The sequence below is a fragment of the Salmo salar genome, chromosome ssa14 (genome assembly GCF_905237065.1).
Source record: "Salmo salar chromosome ssa14, Ssal_v3.1, whole genome shotgun sequence".
Classification (NCBI taxonomy): domain Eukaryota; kingdom Metazoa; phylum Chordata; class Actinopteri; order Salmoniformes; family Salmonidae; genus Salmo; species Salmo salar.
The window spans coordinates 96,955,055-96,975,479 of record NC_059455.1 but is presented as its reverse complement, the minus strand read 5'-3'; the positions used below and the strand labels follow the sequence as shown (position 1 = coordinate 96,975,479).

The 20,425-nt window shown below is 44.4% G+C and overlaps 1 protein-coding gene across 1 annotated transcript in view; it reads left to right on the top strand.

Annotated features, from left to right (window-relative positions):
- The window catches only part of dlgap3 (discs, large (Drosophila) homolog-associated protein 3), a 399,103-nt gene that overhangs the window by 64,399 nt on the left and 314,279 nt on the right, over window positions 1-20,425 (top strand). The window lies entirely within an intron of this gene.

Genomic DNA, 20,425 nt, shown 5'->3' with positions numbered 1-20,425 from the left:
TGATTGGTTTATATGGGAGGCAGGTAGCCTAGTGGTTAGAGGGGGGGGCAGGTAGCCTAGTGGTTAGGGGGGGGCAGGTAGCCTAGTGGTTAGTGGGGGAGGCAGGTAGCCTAGTGGTTAGAGGGGGGAGGCAGGTAGAATAGTGGTTAGAGGGGGGAGGCAGGTAGCCTAGTGGTTAGAGGGAGGAGGCAGGTAGCCTAGTGGTTAGAGGGGGGAGGCAGGTAGCCTAGTGGTTAGAGGGGGGGAGGCAGGTAGCCTAGTGGTTAGAGGGGGGTGGCAGGTAGCCTAGTGGTTAGAGGGGGGGGCAGGTAGCCTAGTGGTTAGAGGGGGAGGCAGGTAGCCTAGTGGTTAGGGGAAGGGAGGCAGGTAGCCTAGTGGTTAGGGGGGGCAGGTAGCCTAGTGGTTAGGGGGGGAGGGCGAGGGTGAGGCAGGTAGCCTAGTGGTTAGTGGGGGGAGGCAGGTAGCCTAGTGGTTAGAGGGGGGAGGCAGGTAGCCTAGTGGTTAGAGGGGGGGCAGGTAGCCTAGTGGTTAGAGGGGGGAGGCAGGTAGCCTAGTGGTTAGAGGGGGGGCAGGTAGCCTAGTGTTTAGAGGGGGGAGGCAGGTAGCCTAGTGGTTAGAGGGGGGGGGCAGGTAGCCTAGTGGTTAGAGGGGGAGGCAGGTAGCCTAGTGGTTAGAGGGGGGGGCAGGTAGCCTAGTGGTTAGAGGGGGGGGGCAGGTAGCCTAGTGGTTAGAGGGGGGAGGCAGGTAGCCTAGTGGTTAGAGGGGGGGGCAGGTAGACTAGTGGTTAGAGGGGGGAGGCAGGTAGCCTAGTGGTTAGAGGGGGGGGGCAGGTAGCCTAGTGGTTAGAGGGGGTGAGGCAGGTAGCCTAGTGGTTAGAGGGGGAGGCAGGTAGCCTAGTGGTTAGAGGGGGGAGGCTGGTAGCCTAGTGGTTAGAGGGGGGAGGCAGGTAGCCTAGTGGTTAGAGGGGGGAAGCAGGTAGCCTAGTGGTTAGAGGGGGGAGGCAGGTAGCCTAGTGGTTAGAGGGGGGAGGCAGGGAGCCTAGTGGTTAGAGGGGGGAGGCAGGTAGCCTAGTGGTTAAAGGGGGGAGGCAGGGAGCCTTGTGGTTAGAGTGTTGGACTAGTGACCGAAAGGTTGCAAGATCAAATCCCCAAGCTGACAAGGTAAAAATCTGTCATTCTGCCCCTGAACAAGGCAGTTAACCCCACTGTTCCTAGGCCGTCATTGAAAATAAGAATTTGTTCTTAACTGACTTGCCTAGTTAAATAAAGGTAAAATTAAAATTTCCGTTCTATTCAACTTCAGCATTTCTATCAATGTCTGCACTCATTAGGGCTGCACGGTATAGACAACAAAACTAGGCCTTACTTTTAACCAAATGTTGCAATTGCGATTTGACTTGTGATTTTAGATGTTGGAATCATGGAAATAGAATGTTTATTATAATTCTATGGTTAGAATATAAATAATAGTGGGTACAGTGTTTGACATGACAATGAATCAAAATGGGAGGAGTCATTGTGACAGGGTAGGAACCAAAGTGATGGTCAGTGTTTTCCAAGGGACACTATAATCTTTGGCTACATTATATATTTTCTTCATGTAGACATCATATTCACGCTTTGCCTATTCCTCTTTTGATTGAGAAAATACTGTTGCACAAACGACATGATTTACGCCTCCACCATCACTGGTATCAGGCTGTATTAGCTAGCTACGTTCCCTCTGACTCAGTACATTTATTAGCAAGCTAGCTAGCCAGCTAACTAGTGATTTAGAATTAAGCGGCTAACACAATCTAACTCAAACTTGCTAAGAAAAGACAAACTAGCTGTTTGCTGATGTAAGAAACACAAACTAAAAGTGTCATTATAGAACGCTAGTGGATTTATATCAGGAAGCAAAGTGAAAACAGCATCGTTGCCATTAACACTGACCATCCAGACTGAACGCAAGTGCATCCTGGTCAAGCAGCAACAAACGCGCTCCTTGAACGCGCTCCTTGAACGCGCTCCTTGAACGCGCTCCTTGAACGCACTCCTTGAACGCACTCCTTGAACGCGCTCCTTGAAAGCGCTCCTTGAACGACAGGGGACGGGGCTAGGTCTGTGTGGAAAGCGGAATAGAGAGAGCGAGCAGAGTAGCACGACTGAAGTAGCATAAAACTCACGTTACAAACAGGATATCACATTTAACAAACCAAACATTCAAATACCCTTACGGAGGTTAAAGTAAAAATCCCAAACCGGTCCGTGGATCAATACTGGTATATAGTAGAATACAGTTCTTTAGCCCAAATGTTCGTGTGTGTGTGTGTGTGTGTGTGTGTGTGTGTGTGTGTGTGTGTGTGTGTGTGTGTGAGAACCCACTCTACGTGTCTGAACCATAATGAGCAAGGGATGATCGGGAGCAGGGAACAGAAGATGAGAGAGTGAGGTAGTGGGAAAGAGAGGGAGGTAGTAGGCAAGAGGGAGGGAGGGAGGGAGGGAGTAGGAAAGATAGAGGGGTAGAGAGAGGGAGAGAGAGGGAGGGAGTAGGAAAGAGAGAGAGAGTGGTAGGGAGAGAGGGAGGTAGTAGGAAAGAGGGAGAGGGAGTGAGGGAGAAGGAAAGAGAGAGAGAGAGAGAGAGAGAGCGATGTAGAGTGGGAGGGAGAGATGGAGGTAGTAGGAAAGAGAGAGAGGGGGGAGAGGGAGGGAGGGAGGTAGTAGAAAAGAGAGAGGGAGAGAGACTACACTCTTCTTTCTGTTTCCTTGGGTCCCGTACAGGAGAAGATTAAAGAGGGTAGCATTGTGTTTGAAGTTGTGCTCCTCTCTATGTTCTGTGCTGCTGCAAGACTCTTCAGACAGATTGCCTGGTAATGTGGGAACATTGTATTAACGCTTCTCTTTAGCAGCCTTTGATTTAAGCTGCCTTTTGTGTGATCCGTTAGCTAGTTGAGATGTTCTGTGGGAACCTGGAGAGAGGACGATCCGTTTAGCTAGTTGAGATGTTCTGTGGGAACCTGGAGAGAGGACGATCCGTTTAGCTAGTTGAGATGTTCTGTGGGAACCTGGAGAGAGGACGATCCGTTTAGCTAGTTGAGATGTTCTGTGGGAACCTGGAGAGAGGAGGAAAATATAAAATCCTATTCCACTTTAATGAGACCATGGTGATGAAGAAGTACACACACAAGAGCACACACACACACACAAGCATACACACACACACACACACACACACGCTTCTACACACGCACGCTTCTACAAAAAAACACAACACACACACACACACACACACACACACACACACACACACACACACACACACACACACACACACACACACACACACACACACACACACACACACACACACTTCCACACAGACAAGTAAATGAAGTTTGGACTTGCGGAGGGCTAGCTGGTTTTGGTAACGGGGGATTTGGAGTGTGTCCATAGAGGAAGTTAAATTTCTCGTACTGCTGCAACTCATTATATTTTACAGCAAAGACTGAAGCAAACTCCTCCGTCCGCGCACGCCCGAGTGTGTGGTGATTGGCTGGGGAACAACCGTGCGTGGTGATTGGCTGGGGAACAACCGTGTGTGGTGATTGGCTGGGGAACAACCGTGTGTGGTGATTGGCTGGGGAACAACCGTGTGTGGTGATTGGCTGGGGAACAACCGTGCGTGGTGATTGGCTGGGGAACAACTGTGCGTGGTGATTGGCTGGGGAACAACCGTGCGTGGTGATTGGCTGGGGAACAACCGTGTGTGGTGATTGGCTGGGGAACAACCGTGTGTGGTGATTGGCTGGCTGTTTAAAATAAGTAATAAGAAAGGTGATGCATTCTTTTAAACAGAATAAATTAAAACTGGGTTTTTAGCGAAAATCTTTACAAATGTCATCCATAAACCTACTGATACATTAATTAATTAAAAAGTGCTCATATAAAGATTTTTTTTTAAAGTCGATTTCTTAACATTTTCTCTAGAATCTAATAATCAGTATAATAAAACTATATATCCAACCTCTTATGGACTAACCTAATGAAGCAGGCGTAAAATAAAAACTACACTGAACAAAAATATAAATGCAACAATTTTAAAGATTTAACTGAGTTAAAATTCGCTTAAGTAAGTTTCACATGACTGGGAATGCAGATATGCATCTGTTGGTCACAGATACCTTAAATAAGGTAGGGGTGTGGATCAGAAAACCAGTCAGTATCTGGTGTGACCACCATTTGCCTCATGCAGCGCGACACATCTCCTTCACATAGAGTTGATCAGGCTGTTGATTGTGGCCTGTGGAATGTTGTCCCACTCCTCTACAATGGCTGTGTGAAGTTTCTGGATATTGGCGGGAACTGGAACACGCTGTCGTACGTCGATCCAGAGCATCCCAAACATGCTCAATGGGTGACATGTCTGGTGGGTATGCAGGCCAAGGAAGAACTGGGACATTTTCAGCTTCCAGGAATTGTGTACAGATCCTTGCGACATGGGGCCGTGCGATATCATGCTGAAACATGAGGTGATGGTGGTGGATGAATGGCACGACAACGGGTCTCAGGATCACGTCACGGTATGTCTGTGCATTCAAATTACCATCGATAAAATGCAATTGTGTTTGTGGTCTGTAGGCTTATGCCTGCCCATACCATAACCCCACCTCAACCATGGGGCCCATACCATAACCCCACCTCCACCATGGGGCCCATACCATAACCCAGCCGCCACCATGGTCTGCAGTTGTGAGGCCAGTTTGGATGTACTGCCAAATTCTCTAAAATGACTTTGGAGGCAGCTTGTGGTAAATGAATTAACATTAAATTATCTGGCAACAGCTCTGGAGGACATTTCTGCAGTTAGCATGCCAATTGCACACTCCCTCATAACTTGAGACATCTGTGGCATTGTGTTGTGACAAAACTGCACATTTTAGAGTGGCCTTTTATTGTCATCAGCACAAGGTGCACATGTGTAATGATCATACTGTGTAATCAGCTTCTTGATATGTCACACCTGTCAGGTGGATGGATTATCTTGGCAAAGGCGAAAGGCTCACTAATAGGGTTGTAAACAAAGTTGTGCACACAATTTGAGAGAAATAAACTTTTTTTGTGCTCTGGAAAATGTGAAAAAGGAGACTTGTTAACGAAGAGTGAAGATAGTGGAGCCTTGTTAACGTCCAAAGAGGTAGTTGCTCACAGGCTCTCTTTCCCCTGAAAATATCTGGCTGTTGGGGACCTGGGAGGGGCTACCTATGAGCCATCAGCGGAAACATTTGGCTGTATGGTTGTTGGGGACCCTTACATACACTTACATACTTGACAGCAGGGTGTAAATTAGAATATCTACCAGAGAAAGCATCAAGGTAATGAATTCAAGTTTTCATATGTTTCTGTGTGTGGGATTTGCCGAGGAAGGCTACTGCGTAAACACCCAGCAGTATTCTACTATTCAGGACATTGAGTTGATGATGATGATGATGATGCCGGTGATGATGGTGAGAGCCCAGTAACAGATGGACTCCAGTCCTTTTAAATCATAGAATCTAAAATCTAAACGTTGCAATGTTTCTATTTCTATAGTCAAGTCCTTCTTTAATTGAATTGACCAAATGTCGTCCTTTTTTACCAGATCCAATTAGTTTCGGTATCCTACTCTACTAAATATAGGCCTAATATGAAATGAATGTAATTAGTTTCGGTATCCTACTCTACTAAATATAGGCCTAATATGAAATGAATGTAATTAGTTTCGGTATCCTACTCTACTAAATATAGGCCTAATATGAAATGAATGTAAAGAACAGCGACATGATTTAATGAAAAGCACCAGAATTAACACAACATTATTTCATTCACTTTAATAAAAGACTCATCAATAGAAAAAAAGACAATATGCTGCAACTTCTTTCACGGTTCCCCCCCGAAGAGGCTTTACAAGGAAACACAATGACGTTTTGACGGAAAAGGTTTGCTTTGCAAAGAAGACACAAGCAGCTAAAGCCCTGGTGTGCTTCCCAAATGGAACCCTATTCCCTATATAGTGCACTACTTTAAACCAGGGGCCTATAGAACCCTATTCCCTATATATAGTACACTACTTTAGACCACAGCCCTATGGCACCCTATTCCCTATATAGTGCACTACTTTAGACCAGGGCCCTATAGAACCCTATTCCCTATATAGTGCACTACTTTAGACCACAGTCCTATGGCACCCTATTCCCTATATATAGTACACTACTTTAGACCACAGACCTATGGCACCCTATTCCCTATATAGTGCACTACTTTAGACCAGGGCCCTATAGAACCATATTCCCTATATAGTGCACTACTTTAGACCACAGTCCTATGGCACCCTATTCCCCATATATGGCCAATAACACACCCACTCTGACCTTTTGCTTTGCTTTTTTATAGAACGATCAAAGGGATCAAGCTGTTTGTACGTGGCTGCTATGAAAGGCAACAGTGTTTGAGTGTGATCAGGGGTGTTCTCATTCTGCCGATTCTGTTGAAAAACTTTTCTGAAATGGAAGCAAACGGAACGGTGATAAACATACCTGAATTTGTCATAAACATAAACTCTTGTTTGCTTTAGAACATCTAAGGGCTGTTTGGGAGTGCCTGGATACAGCCCTTAGCTATGGTATACTGGCCATAATCCACAAACCCCAGAGGTGCCTTACTGCTATTATAAACTGGTTACCAACGTAATTAGAGCAGTAAAAATACATGTTTTGTCATACCCGTGGTATACGGTCTGATATACCACGGCTGTCAGTCAGTCAGCATGTGGACTTAAGCTGTCTCTGACCACACACACAGTATCACGAGGCTAGACGTAGAGAAGTCAAGTAGTAATTATAGAAGTGATTATCAGGGTGGTAGAGTCAGAGAAACCCTCTATTACCAACAAGTTCTCATACAGCAGTGTCACTTACAAATGTGATGTCTTTGATGCATTCATTCTGCATGATAACAGGGTTAATTCTGCATGGTAACAATGTTAATTCTGCATGGTAACAGGGTTAATTCTGCATGGTAACAATGTTAATTCTGCATGGTAACAGGGTTAATACTGCATGGTAACAGGGTTAATTCTGCATGGTAACAGGGTTAATTCTGCATGGTAACAGGGTTAATTCTGTATGGTTACAGGGTTAATTCTGCATGGTAACAGGGTTAATTCTGTATGGTAACAGGGTTAATTCTGCATGGTAACAGGGTTAATTCTGCATGGTAACAGGGTTAATTCTGTATGGTAACAGGGTTAATTCTGTATGGTTACAGGGTTAATTCTGCATGGTAACAGGGTTAATTCTGTATGGTTACAGGGTTAATTCTGTATGGTAACAGGGTTAATTCTGCATGGTAACAGGGTTAATTCTGCATGGTAACAGGGTTAATTCTGTATGGTAACAGGGGTTAAAACAGAAACAACTCAAAGGGTTAAGTTTGGGTATTTTTCCGAGTGGTTAAGGTTGGATATGTGGTTTGGGGAAGGCTTCAAACAAAATCATTAAAAACAACATGGGTTCTGAGAATATGAAAATATACTTATTCATGTCACTGAGGGAGTGCTGAGGTTTTGAGGGTCTACACCAGAAGTTAATGGTTATAGGAGGAAGGTATACAGTTGAAGTCGGAAGTTTACATACACTTAGGTTGGAGTCATTAAAACTCATTTTTTCAACCATTCCACAAATTTATTTTTCTTTTTCTTTATTTTTATTTCACCTTTATTTAACCAGGTAGGCCAGTTGAGAACAGGTTCTCATTTGCAACTGCGACCTGGCCAAGATAAAGCATAGCAATTCGACACATACAACAACACAGAGTTACACATGGAGTAAACAAAACATACAGTCAATAATACAGTAGAACAAAAGAAAACAAAAAGTCAATATACAGTGAGTGCAAATGAGGTAAGATAAGGGAGTTAAGGCAATAAATAGGCCATGGTGGTGAAGTAATTAAAATATGGCAATTAAACACTGGAATGGTAGATGTGGAGAAGATGAAAGGAGATTTGGAAGGAGATTTGTATGGCATTGAAGCTCGTCTGAAGGTTAGTTAACACAGTGTCCAAAGAGGGGCCAGAAGTATACAGAATGGTGTCATCTGCGTAGAGGTGGATCAGAGAATCACCAGCAGCAAGAGCAACATCATTAATGTATACAGAGAAGAGAGTCGGCCCGAGAATTGAACCCTGTGGCACCCCCATAGAGACTGCCAGAGGTCCGGAAAACAGGCACTCCGATTTGACACACTGAACTCTATCTGAGAAGTAGTTGGTAAACTAGGCGAGGCAATCATTTGAGAAACCAAGGCTGCACAGTAATGTCTCTTATCGATGGCGGTTATGATGTTGTTTAGGACCTTGAGCGTGGCTGAGGTGCACCCATGACCAGCTCTGAAACCAGATTGCATAGCGGAGAAGGTACGGTGGGATTCGAAATGGTTGGTAATCTGTTTGTTAACTTGGCTTTCGAAGACCTTAGAAAGACAGGGTAGGATAGATATAGGTCTGTAGCAGTTTGGGTCTAGAGTGTCACCCCGCGGCAGCTTTCCAGTCTTTGGGAATCTCAGACGATACAAAAGAGAGGTTGAACAGGCTAGTAATAGGGGTTGCAACAATTTCGGCAGATAATTTTAGAAAGAGAGGGTCCAGATCGTCTAGGGGTCCAGATTTTGCAGCTCTTTCAGAACATCAGCTGACTGGATTTGGGTGAAAGAGAAATGGTGGGGGCTTTGGCGGGTTGCTGTGGAGGGTGCCGGGCAGTTGACCGGGGTAGGGGTAGCCAGGTGGAAAGCATGGCCAGCCGTAGAGAAATGCTTATTGAAATTCTCAATTATAGTGGATTTATCGGTGGTAACAGTGTTTCCTAGCCTCAGAGCAGTGGGCAGCTGGGAGGAGGTGCTCTTATTCTCCATGGACTTTACAGTGTACCAGAACTTTTTGGAGTTAGTACTACAGGATGCAAATTTCTGTTTGAAAAAGCTAGCCTTAGCTTTCCTAACTGCCTGTGTATATTTGTTCCTAACTTCCCTGAAAAGTTGCATATCACGGGGGCAATTCGATGCTAATGCAGAACGCCACAGGATGTTTTTGTGCTGGTCAAGGGCAGACAGGTTTGGAGTGAACCAAGGACTATATGTATTCCTAGTTCTACATTTTTTGAATGGGGCATGCTTATTTAAGATGGTGAGGAAGACACTTTTAAAGAACAACCAGGCATCATCTACTGACGGGATGAGGTCAATGTCATTCCAGGATACCCCGGCCAGGTCGATTAGAAAGGCCTGCTCGCAGAAGTGTTTTAGGGAGCGTTTGACAGTGATGAGGGGTGGTCGTTTGGTCGCAGACCCATTACAGATGCAGGCAATGAGGCAGTGATCCATGAGATCTTGATTGAAAACAGCAGAGGTGTATTTGGAGGGCGAGTTAGTTAGGATGACATCTATTAGGGTTCCCGTGTTTACGGATTTGGGGTTGTACCTGGTAGGTTCATTGATCATTTGTGTGAGATTGAGGGCATCAAGCTTAGATTGTTGTTAACAAACTATAGTTTTTCGCAAGTCGGTTAGGACATCTACTTTGTGCATGACACAAGTCATTTTTCCAACAATTGTTTACACACAGATTATTTCACTTATAACTCACTGTATCATAATTCCGGTGGGTCACAAGTTTACATACACTAAGTTGACTGTGCCTTTAAACAGCTTGGAAAATTCCAGAAAATGATGTCATGGCTTTAGAAGCTTCTGATAGGCTAATTGACATCATTTGAGTCAATTGGAGGTGTACCTGTGGATGTATTTCAAGGCCTACCTTCAAACTCAGTGCCTCTTTGCTCGACATCATGAGAAAATCAAAAGAAATCAGCCAAGACCTCAGAATTTTTTTTGTAGACAAGTCTGGTTCATCCTTTGGAGCGATTTGCAAACGCCTGAAGGTACCACGTTCATCTGTGCAAAAAATAGTACGCAAGTATAAACAGCTTGGGACCACACAGCCATCATACCGCTCAGGATGGAGACACGTTCTGTCTCCTAGAGATAAATGTACTTTGGTGTGAAAAGTGCAAATCAATCCCAGAACAACAGCAAAGGACCCTGTGAAGAGGCTGGAGGAAACAGGTACAAAAGTATCTATATCCACAGTAAAACGAGTCCTATATTGACATAACATGAAAGGTCGCTCAGCAAGGAAGAAGCCACTGCTCCAAAACCGCCATAAAAAACCCCAGACTATGGTTTGCAACTGCACATGGGGACAAAGATCGAGGAGGTTTGCAATCCGAAGAACACCATCCCAACCATGAAGCACAGGAGTGGCAGCATCATGTTGTGGGGGTGCTTTGCTGCAGGAGGGACTGGTGAACTTCACAAAATAGATGGCATCATGAGGAGGAAAATGATGTGGATATATTGAAGCAACATATTGAAGCAACTCAAGGCATCAGTCAGGAAGTTAAAGCTTGGTCGCAAATGGGTCTTCCAAATGGACAATGACCCCAAGCATACTTCCAAAGTTGTGGTAAAATGGCTTAAGGACAACAAAGTCAAGGTATTAGAGTGGCCGTCACAAAGCCCTGATCTCAATCCTATAGAAAATGTGTGGGCAGAACTCAAAAAGCGTATGCGAGCAAGGAGGCCTAAAAACTTGACTCAGTTACACCAGCTCTGTCAGGGGGAGTGGACCAAAATTCACCCAACTTGTTGTGGGAAGCTTGTGGAAGGCTACCCGAAACTTTTGACCCAAGTTAAACAATTTAAAGGCAATGCTACCAAACACTAATTGAGTGTATGTAAACTTCTGACCCACTTGGAATGTGATGAAATAAATAAAACATTCTCTCTACTATTATTCTGACATTTCACATTCTTAAAATAAAGTGGTGATCCTAACTGACCTATGACAGGGAATTTCTACTAGGATAAAATGTCAGGAATTGTGAAAAACTGAGTTTAACTGTATTTGGCTAAGGTGTATGTAAACCTCCGACTGTATATGTAAATATGTAAATATGTCTGTGTAAATAGAACTGTGTAAATATATCAATATGTCTATTTGAATTTGTAAATATGTCTATGCAAATATGTAAACATGCCTATGTAAATATGTCTATGTAACTGTTTTCTGAGTTTACTGAAAAACTGAGTTTAACCTCTATGGGCTTGGTGGGACGCTTGTGTCCCACCTACTCAACAGCCAGTGGAATCCCGTGGCGCGATATTCAAATACCTTAGAAATGCTATTACTTCAATTTCTCAAACATGACTATTTTACACCATTTTAAAGACAAGACTCTCGTTAATATAACCACACTGTCCGATTTCAAAAAGGCTTTACAACGAAAGCAAAACATTAGATTATGTCAGCAGAGTACCCAGCCAGAAATAATCAGACACCCATTTTTCAAGCTAGCATATAATGTCACAAAAACCAAAACCACAGCTAAATGCAGCACTAACCTTTGATGATCTTCATCAGATGACACTCCTAGGACATTATGTTATACAATACATGCATGTTTTGTTCAATCAAGTTCATATTTATATCAAAAACCAGCTTTTTACATTTGCATGTGACTAGCATGTGACTAGCATTCCCACCGAACACTTCCGGTGAATTTACTAAATTACTCACGATAAACATTCACAAAAAACATAACAATTATTTTAAGAATTATAGATACAGAACTCCTTTATGCAATCGCTATGTCCGCTAGCTTTTTGGTGAAAGCACATTTTGCAATATTCTGAGTAGATAGCCCGGCCATCACAAGCTAGCTATTTTGACACCCACCAAGTTTGGTACTCACCAAACTCAGAATTACTATTAGAATAATTGGATTACCTTTGCTGTTCTTCGTCAGAGTGCACTCCCAGGACTTCTACTTCAATAACAAATGTTGGTTTGGTTCCAAATAATCCATAGTTATATCCAAATAGCGGCGTTTTGTTTGTGCGTTCAAGACACTATCCGAAGGGTAAAGAAGGGTGACGCGCCCGACGCGTTTCGTGACAGAAAATTTCAAAATATTCCATTACCGTACTTCGAAGCATGTCAAACGCTGTTTAACCTGTTAGGGCTAGGGGGCAGCATTGACACGGCTGGATAAAAAACATACCCGATTTAATCTGGTTACCACTCCTACCCAGTAACTAGAATGTGCATATACTTATTACATATGGATAGAAAACACCCTACATTTTCTAAAACTGTTTGAATGGTGTCTGTGAGTATAACAGAACTCAAATGGCAGGTCAAAACCTGAGAGATTCCTTTACAGGAAGTGGCCTGTCTGACCATTTGTTGAACTTCTTTTCCATCTCTATCATTTACTAAGGATCTCTGCTCTAACGTGACACTTCCCACGTCGTCCATAGGCGCTCAGAGCCCGGGAAAAAACAGAATGTCGTCATTCCAGCCCCAGGCTGAAACACATTATCGCCTTTCTCAAGTGGCCGATCAAGAGACACTAGCTTATGCGCATGACCCCGACCGCCCCCGCCTTTGGGATTTTTTCCTCTGTTTGCCGAAAAGGAGATTCCCTGTCGGAATATTATCGCTTTTCTACGAGAAAAATGTCGTAAAAATTGATTTTAAACAGCGGTTGACATGCTTCAAGTACGGTAATGGAATACTTAGAATTTTATTGTCACGAATTGCGCCATGCGCGTGACACTTCTTTACTATTTCGGATAGTGTCTGGAACGCATCGAACAAAACGCCGCTATTCGGATATAACGATGGATTATTTTGGACCAAACCAACATTTGTTATTGAAGTAGCAGTCCTGGGTGTGTATTCTGACGAAGACAACAAAAGGTAATGAAACTTTTATAATAGTAAATATGATTATGGTGAGTGCTAAACTTGCCGGGTGTCTAAATAGCGAGCCCGTGATGCCTGGGCTATGTACTTAGAATATTGCAAAATGTGCTTTCACCAAAAGCTATTTTAAAATCGGACATATCGAGTGCATAGAGGAGGTCTGTATCTATAATTCTTAAAATAATTGTTATGCTTTTTGTGAACGTTTATCGTGAGTAATTTAGTAAAATGTTAGCGAATTCCCCGGAAGTTTGCGGGGGTATGCTAGTTCTGAACGTCACATGCTAATGTAAAAAGCTGGTTTTTGATATAAATATGAACTTGATTGAACAAAACATGCATGTATTGTATAACATAATGTCCTAGGGTTGTCATCTGATGAAGATCATCAAAGGTGAGTGCTGCATTTAGCTGTCTTCTGGGTTTTGGTGACATTATATGCTGGCTTGAAAAATGGGTGTCTGATTATTTCTGGCTTGGTACTCTGCTGACATAATCTAATGTTTTGCTTTCGTTGTAAAGCCTTTTTGAAATCGGACAGTGTGGTTAGATTAACGAGAGTCTTGTCTTTAAATGGCTGTAAAATAGTCATATGTTTGAGAAATTGAAGTAATAGGATTTTTAAGGTTTTGAAAATCGCGCCACAGGATAGCAGTGGCTGTTACGTAGGTGGGACGAATTCGTCCCGCCTAGCCTAGAGAGGTTAAAATCAATTTTTATGCGATTTTTATTGTAAAAAAGCGATAATATTCCGACCGGGAAACCCTGTTTTCGTTCAAAGACGAAAAAATAAAAACATGGTGTCGACTCGTGCACGTGCCCCAGTCTCATTGTTCTCAGATCGACCACTATCCAAATGCGCTACTGTTTTTCAGCCATGGCCGGCAAAGTCCCCATTCATCATTCTGGCGCCTTCTGAGAGCCAATGGGAGCGTTAGAAAATGTCACGTTATGCCAGAGATCCCCTGTTTTGGTTAGAGATGATCAAGAAGGCCAAGAAATAGTCAGAGAGAGCGCTTCCTGTTTGGAATCTTCTCAGGTTTTGGCCTGCCAAATGAGTTCTGTTATACTCACAGATACCATTCAAACAGTTTTAGAAACTTTAGGGTGTTTTCTATCCAAATCCAAATTTTTTTTGTTTTCTTATTTTTTTGCAGCAGCACTCCGGAAAGCATATATGGATTATTTTTTTATTTTTTTAAACAATCCGAAATCTGTTACTGTTAAATCTGTTAATCTGCTGTTACTGTGTGTACGTGGCCTAGTTCTCAATGGCATTACTTACTGCTGTGTCTAGTACTACTGACTGACTTAGAATACACAGTAAACAATGCTGATTCGTGTGTGTGTGTGTGTGTGTGTGTGTGTGTGTGTGTGTGTGTGTGTGTGTGTGTGTGTGTGTGTGTGTGTGTGTGTGTGTGTGTGTGTGTTAATTAGCAGTACATCAGTGTGTGTGTTTCTGAATGGGGACAGTCAATGCCAGTGCCTTGTGCTGACGATGAATGATACAGCTTATATCAGAGCTGGTCTCTCAGTAAGATAATACACTGTCACTAGTGTGTGTGTGTGTGTGTGTGTGTGTGTGTGTGTGTGTGTGTGTGTGTGTGTGTGTGTGTGTGTGTGTGTGTGTGTGTGTGTGTGTGAGAGCTGTCTATATGTGAATAAGGGTCTCTCTCTCTATTCTAAAATAGCCCAGGTGCACACACAGGCTTTGTAATGGGTATAGATTGTTTTTTAATGGCCTTGTCATTCTGAATGTCTGGGTTTTGTCCCAAACCCAGACATTCCCTACATTCCCTATGGGCCTTGGTCAAAAGTAGTGCACTATATAGGGCATATGCTACCATTTGGTATGAACCCTGCTCATTTGACTTCTACAGAATACAACCCACTCACTCTCCAACTGCTCACTGCTTGAACTCAAATCTACTTTGTGATGACCTTGCCATTTTATCCTTGTTTCTCTCCCTCTGTCTCTTCTCTCCCTACTTCTCTCCCTCCATCTCTGTCTCTTCTCTCCCTCCTTCCCACCCGCCGTCTCTCCCTCCTTCGCTCCCTCTTTCTCTCCCTCCTTCTCCCCCTCCATCTCTGTCTCTTCCTTCCCTCCCACCTTCTCTCCCTCCATCTGTCTTTTCTCTTCCTCTTCCTTCTCCCTCCTTCTCTCCCTCTGTCTCTTCTCTCCGTCTCTTCTCTCCCTCCTTCTACCTCCTTCTCTCCCTCTGTCTTTGTCTCTTCTCTCACTCTGTCTCTTTTCTTCCTCCTTCTCTCCCTCTCTCTCTTCTCTCCCTCCTTCTTTCCCTCTCTCTCTTCTCTCCCTCCTCTCTCTCTCTCTTATCTTCTCTCCCTCCTCTCTCTCTGTCTCTTCTGTCCGTCCTTCTCTACCTCCTGCTCTCCCTCAGTCTCTTCTCTCCCTCCTTCTTTCCCTCCATCTCTCCTCTCCCTCTTTCAGACTGTGCTGTTTCCCCAATTAGATTCATTCATGTTCAAGGCACTCTCAAGGTCATGGTTTAAAAATGGTTTCTGTTATAGTAAGTTAGTTAGCTACATGCTAGACTCTTAAAGTATATTCCCTTGTGTAGCATCCCTGGATGTATCCCTGTATGTAAGCTTACGGTATCGTCCTCAAGGTCTGGTCCTTTATGGCACAGTGATGTGTAACCAAAGGGCTGCTGATTTCCCCTTCAAGTGTTACACGGGCTCCTTTTCCTCTACCCTAGCCTGCTGTGGACTTGGCAGCCCTGCCAGTGTTGTGTAAAGAGAGGAGAGAGGGGAGAGAGGGGATAAACAGTGTTGAGTGTTTGTATTGAGAGGAGAGAGAGGAGAGAGGGGCTGAACAGTGTTGAGTGTTTGTATTGAGAGGAGAGAGAAGAGAGAGGGGCTGAACAGTGTTGAGTGTTTTGTATTGAGAGGAGAGAGAGGAGAGTGGCTGAACACTGTTGAGTGTTTTGTATTGAGAGGAGAAAGAGAGGAGAGAGAGGAGAGAGAGGAGAGAGAGAGGAGAGAGAGGAGAGGGGCTGATGCCGGTGTTGTGTAAAGAGAGGAGAGAGGGGAGAGAGGGGATAAACAGTGTTGAGTGTTTGTATTGAGAGGAGAGAGAGGAGAGAGGGGCTGAACAGTGTTGAGTGTTTGTATTGAGAGGAGAGAGAAGAGAGAGGGGCTGAACAGTGTTGAGTGTCTGTATTGAGAGGAGAGAGAGAAGAGAGAGGGGCTGAACAGTGTTGAGTGTTTTGTATCGAGAGGAGAGAGAGGAGAGTGGCTGAACACTGTTGAGTGTTTTGTATTGAGAGGAGAAAGAGAGGAGAGAGAGGAGAGAGAGGAGAGAGAGAGGAGAGAGAGGAGAGAGGGGCTGATGCCGGTGTTGTGTAAAGAGAGGAGAGAGGGGAGAGAGGGGCTGAACAGTGTTGAGTGTTTGTATTGAGGAGAGAGAGGAGAGAGGGGCTGAACACTGTTGAGTGTTTGTATTGAGAGGAGAGAGAGGAGAGAGGGGCTGAACAGTGTTGAGTGTTTGTATTGAGAGGAGAGAGAGGGGCTGAACAGTGTTGAGTGTTTGTATTGAGAGGAGAGAGAGGAGAGAGGGGCTGAACAGTGTTGAGTGTCTGTATTGAGAGGAGAGGGGGGCTGAATAGTGTTGAGTGTTTGTATTGAGAGGAGAGAGAGGAGAGAGAGGCTGAACACTGTTGAGTGTTTGTATTGAGGAGAGAGAGGAGAGAGGGGCTGAACACTGTTGAGTGTTTGTATTGAGGAGAGAGAGGAGAGAGAGGAGAGAGAGGAGAGAGAGGAGAGAGGGGCTAAACAGTGTTGAGTGTTTGTATTGAGAGGAGAGAGAGGAGAGAGGGGCTGAACAGTGTTGAGTGTTTGTATTGAGAGGAGAGAGAGGAGAGAGAGGCTGAACACTGTTGAGTGTTTGTATTGAGGAGAGAGAAGAGAGAGGGGCTGAACACTGTTGAGTGTTTGTATTGAGGAGAGAGAGGAGAGAGAGGAGAGAGAGGAGAGAGAGGAGAGAGGGGCTGAACAGTGTTGAGTGTTTGTATTGAGAGGAGAGAGAGGAGAGAGAGGGGCTGAACAGTGTTGAGTGTTTGTATTGAGAGGAGAGAGAGGAGAGAGGGGCTGAACAGTGTTGAGTGTTTGTATTGAGAGGAGAGAGAGGAGAGAGAGGCTGAACACTGTTGAGTGTTTGTATTGAGGAGAGAGAAGAGAGAGGGGCTGAACACTGTTGAGTGTTTGTATTGAGGAGAGAGAGGAGAGAGAGGAGAGAGAGGAGAGAGGGGCTGAACAGTGTTGAGTGTTTGTATTGAGAGGAGAGAGAGGAGAGAGAGAGGGGCTGAACAGTGTTGAGTGTTTTGTATTGAGAGGAGAGAGAGGAGAGAGAGGCTGACGTTTCAGTAATGAAACCACTGCTGGGCCCCAATCATTAATACATAAATGGAATGATCTATCAGTCTGCATGAGAAGAATAGTCTGGCATACAGACACACGCAGCCTCTGCCGCTCCACCACATTTTCTCGGCCACAGAGAGTGGTTGATATCTGCGGTAGCATTAGAAGGATTAGCCTGACTGATCACAACGGTTTGTCTGCTCTGCTGGAGTATATTATAGACGAGACAGTGTGAAATTCAAATCTCCCTACTTTCATATCTAAGTCAATACGACACCGATCTCTGTGAAAATTCGCAAATCAATTTGATTGATTGGAGGTACACAACACACTCCCCCGTCTCTCGTCGAGAGCCGTCCGTCCGTTACCGAGTGCCATATACCGGATTGTTTACCAGGGTCGTTAGCAATTGAGTTGTTGGAGTAAAACGAGACTGTGTCCATAAAGTGACCATTGGACATAGAAAACTCTGGAAATACTTTGTACTTTGTAAACTGCAACAGTTTTTATAAAGTTTATAATTTATCGCTCTCACATGCAAATTTATGTACATTAAGAAACAGAGATGTGCTACCTTTTTGCAGCATTTCGAACAATGCTAATATATACACTGCTCAAAAAAATAAAGGGAACACTTAAACAACACAATGTAACTCCAAGTCAATCACACTTCTGTGAAATCAAACTGTCCACTTAGGAAGCAACACTGACTGACAATAAATTTCACATGCTGTTGTGCAAATGGAATAGACAACAGGTGGAAATTATAGGCAATTAGCAAGACGCCCCCAATAAAGGAGTGGTTCTGCAGGTGAGGACCAAAGACCACTTCTCAGTTCCTATGCTTACTGGCTGATGTTTTGGTCACTTTTGAATGCTGGCGGTGCTTTCACTCTAGTGGTAGCATGAGACGGAGTCTACAACCCACACAAGTGGCTCAGGTAGTGCAGCTCATCCAGGATGGCACATCAATGCGAGCTGTGGCAAGAAGGTTTGCTGTGTCTGTCAGCGTAGTGTCCAGAGCATGGAGGCGCTACCAGGAGACAGGCCAGTACATCAGGAGATGTGGAGGAGGCCGTAGGAGGGCAACAACCCAGCAGCAGGACCGCTACCTCCGCCTTTGTGCAAGGAGGAGCAGGAGAAGCACTGCCAGAGCCCTGCAAAATGACCTCCAGCAGGCCACAAATGTGCATGTGTCTGCTCAAACGGTCAGAAACAGACTCCATGAGGGTGGTATGAGGGCCCGACGTCCACAGGTGGGGGTTGTGCTTACAGCCCAACACCGTGCAGGAAGTTTGGCATTTGCCAGAGAACACCAAGATTGGCAAATTCGCCACTGGCGCCCTGTGCTCTTCACAGATGAAAGCAGGTTTACACTGAGCACATGTGACAGATGTGACAGAGTCTGGAGACGCCGTGGAGAACGTTCTGCTGCCTGCAACATCCTCCAGCATGACCGGTTTGGCGGTGGGTCAGTCATGGTGTGGGTTGGCATTTCTTTGGGGTGCCGCACAGCCCTCCATGTGCTCGCCAGAGGTAGCCTGACTGCCATTAGGTACCAAGATGAGATCCTCAGACCCCTTGTGAGACCATATGCTGGTGCGGTTGGCCCTGGGTTCCTCCTAATGCAAGACAATGCTAGACCTCATGTGGCTGGAGTGTGTCAGCAGTTCCTGCAAGAGGAAGGCATTGATGCTATGGACTGGCCCGCCCGTTCCCCAGACCTGAATCCAATTGAGCACATCTGGGACATCATGTCTCGCTCCATCCACCAACGCCACGTTGCACCACAGACTGTCCAGGAGTTGGCGGATGCTTTAGTCCAGGTCTGGGAGGAGATCCCTCAGGAGACCATCCGTCACCTCATCAGGAGCATGCCCAGGCGTTGTAGGGAGGTCATACAGGCACGTGGAGGCCACACTCACTACTGAGCCTCATTTTGACTTGTTTTAAGGACATTACATCAAAGTTGGATCAGCCTGTAGTGTGGTTTTCCACTTTAATTTTGAGTGTGACTCCAAATCCAGACCTCCATGGGTTGATAAATTGGATTTCCATTGCTTATTTTTGTGTGATTTTGTTGTCAGCACATTCAACTATGTAAAGAAAAAAGTATTTAATACGATTATTTATTTCATTCAGATCTAGGATGTGTTGTTTAATAAGTGTTCCCTTTATTTTTTTGAGCAGTGTATATATTTTCTTTCACCAAAGCTCAGAGTTCTAAGAACGGGTCGGTTGCTCGTAAACAACACAAGTTGCTTGCACCATGCTACCAGTCATAAGAAGTGTATGGAACAAACCTAAGCTACTGTAGATATCTATCTTTATGGTGGTAGTCAAACAGGTTAATCAATAAATGCAAACATATATTTTTATTAGCTAGGTATCTAACTAGCTAACGTTACCTAGCTATTAGTAGCTTGCATGTACAAAGTCCAGCAGCTAGCCTCTGTAGTTAGCTGACGCCAGTAAGCTGAATGCTAGCTAGCTAGCTAGCAAACAGGCAAATAGAGGTAGCTAGCCAATTAGTGTGGTTTTGTTTGATTAGCTATCTAGATGGCTAAAGTAAACTTATACCAGTCAGATGACAGCTAAGGTTGGCTAGGTAGCTAACCAACAAGCGAGGAAAGCTATCTAGCTATATTTGCCAAGTAAGGTTTTTCATATAAGGCTGAAGTCATCATGTGTAAACTGCTGATCTAGACACTAGCGTGTAATCGGAGCACAAACAAATATGCACAAATGAGAGTTAATGTTAATCTAGCATTAGACTGTTTATTTATTTATTTAACTTTTATTTAACGAGGCAAGTCAGTTAAGAACAAATTCTTATTGACAATGACGGCCTACCAAAAGGCCTCCTGTGGGGACGGGGGATGGGATTAAAAATAAATAAAATAGAAATATAGGACAAAACACACAACACAACAAGAGAGGCAACACAACACTACATGAAGAGAGGCCTACTACAGCAATATAGCATGGCAGCAACACATGACAATACAGCTTGGTAACAACACAACATGACAACAACATGGTAGCAACACAACATGGTAGCAGCACAAAACAAGGTACAAACATTATTGGGCACAGACAACAGCACAAAGGGCAAGAAGGTAGAGACAACAATACATCACGCCAAGCAGCCACAACTGTCAGTAAGAGTGTCCATGATTTGAGTCTTTGAATGAAGAGATTGAGATAC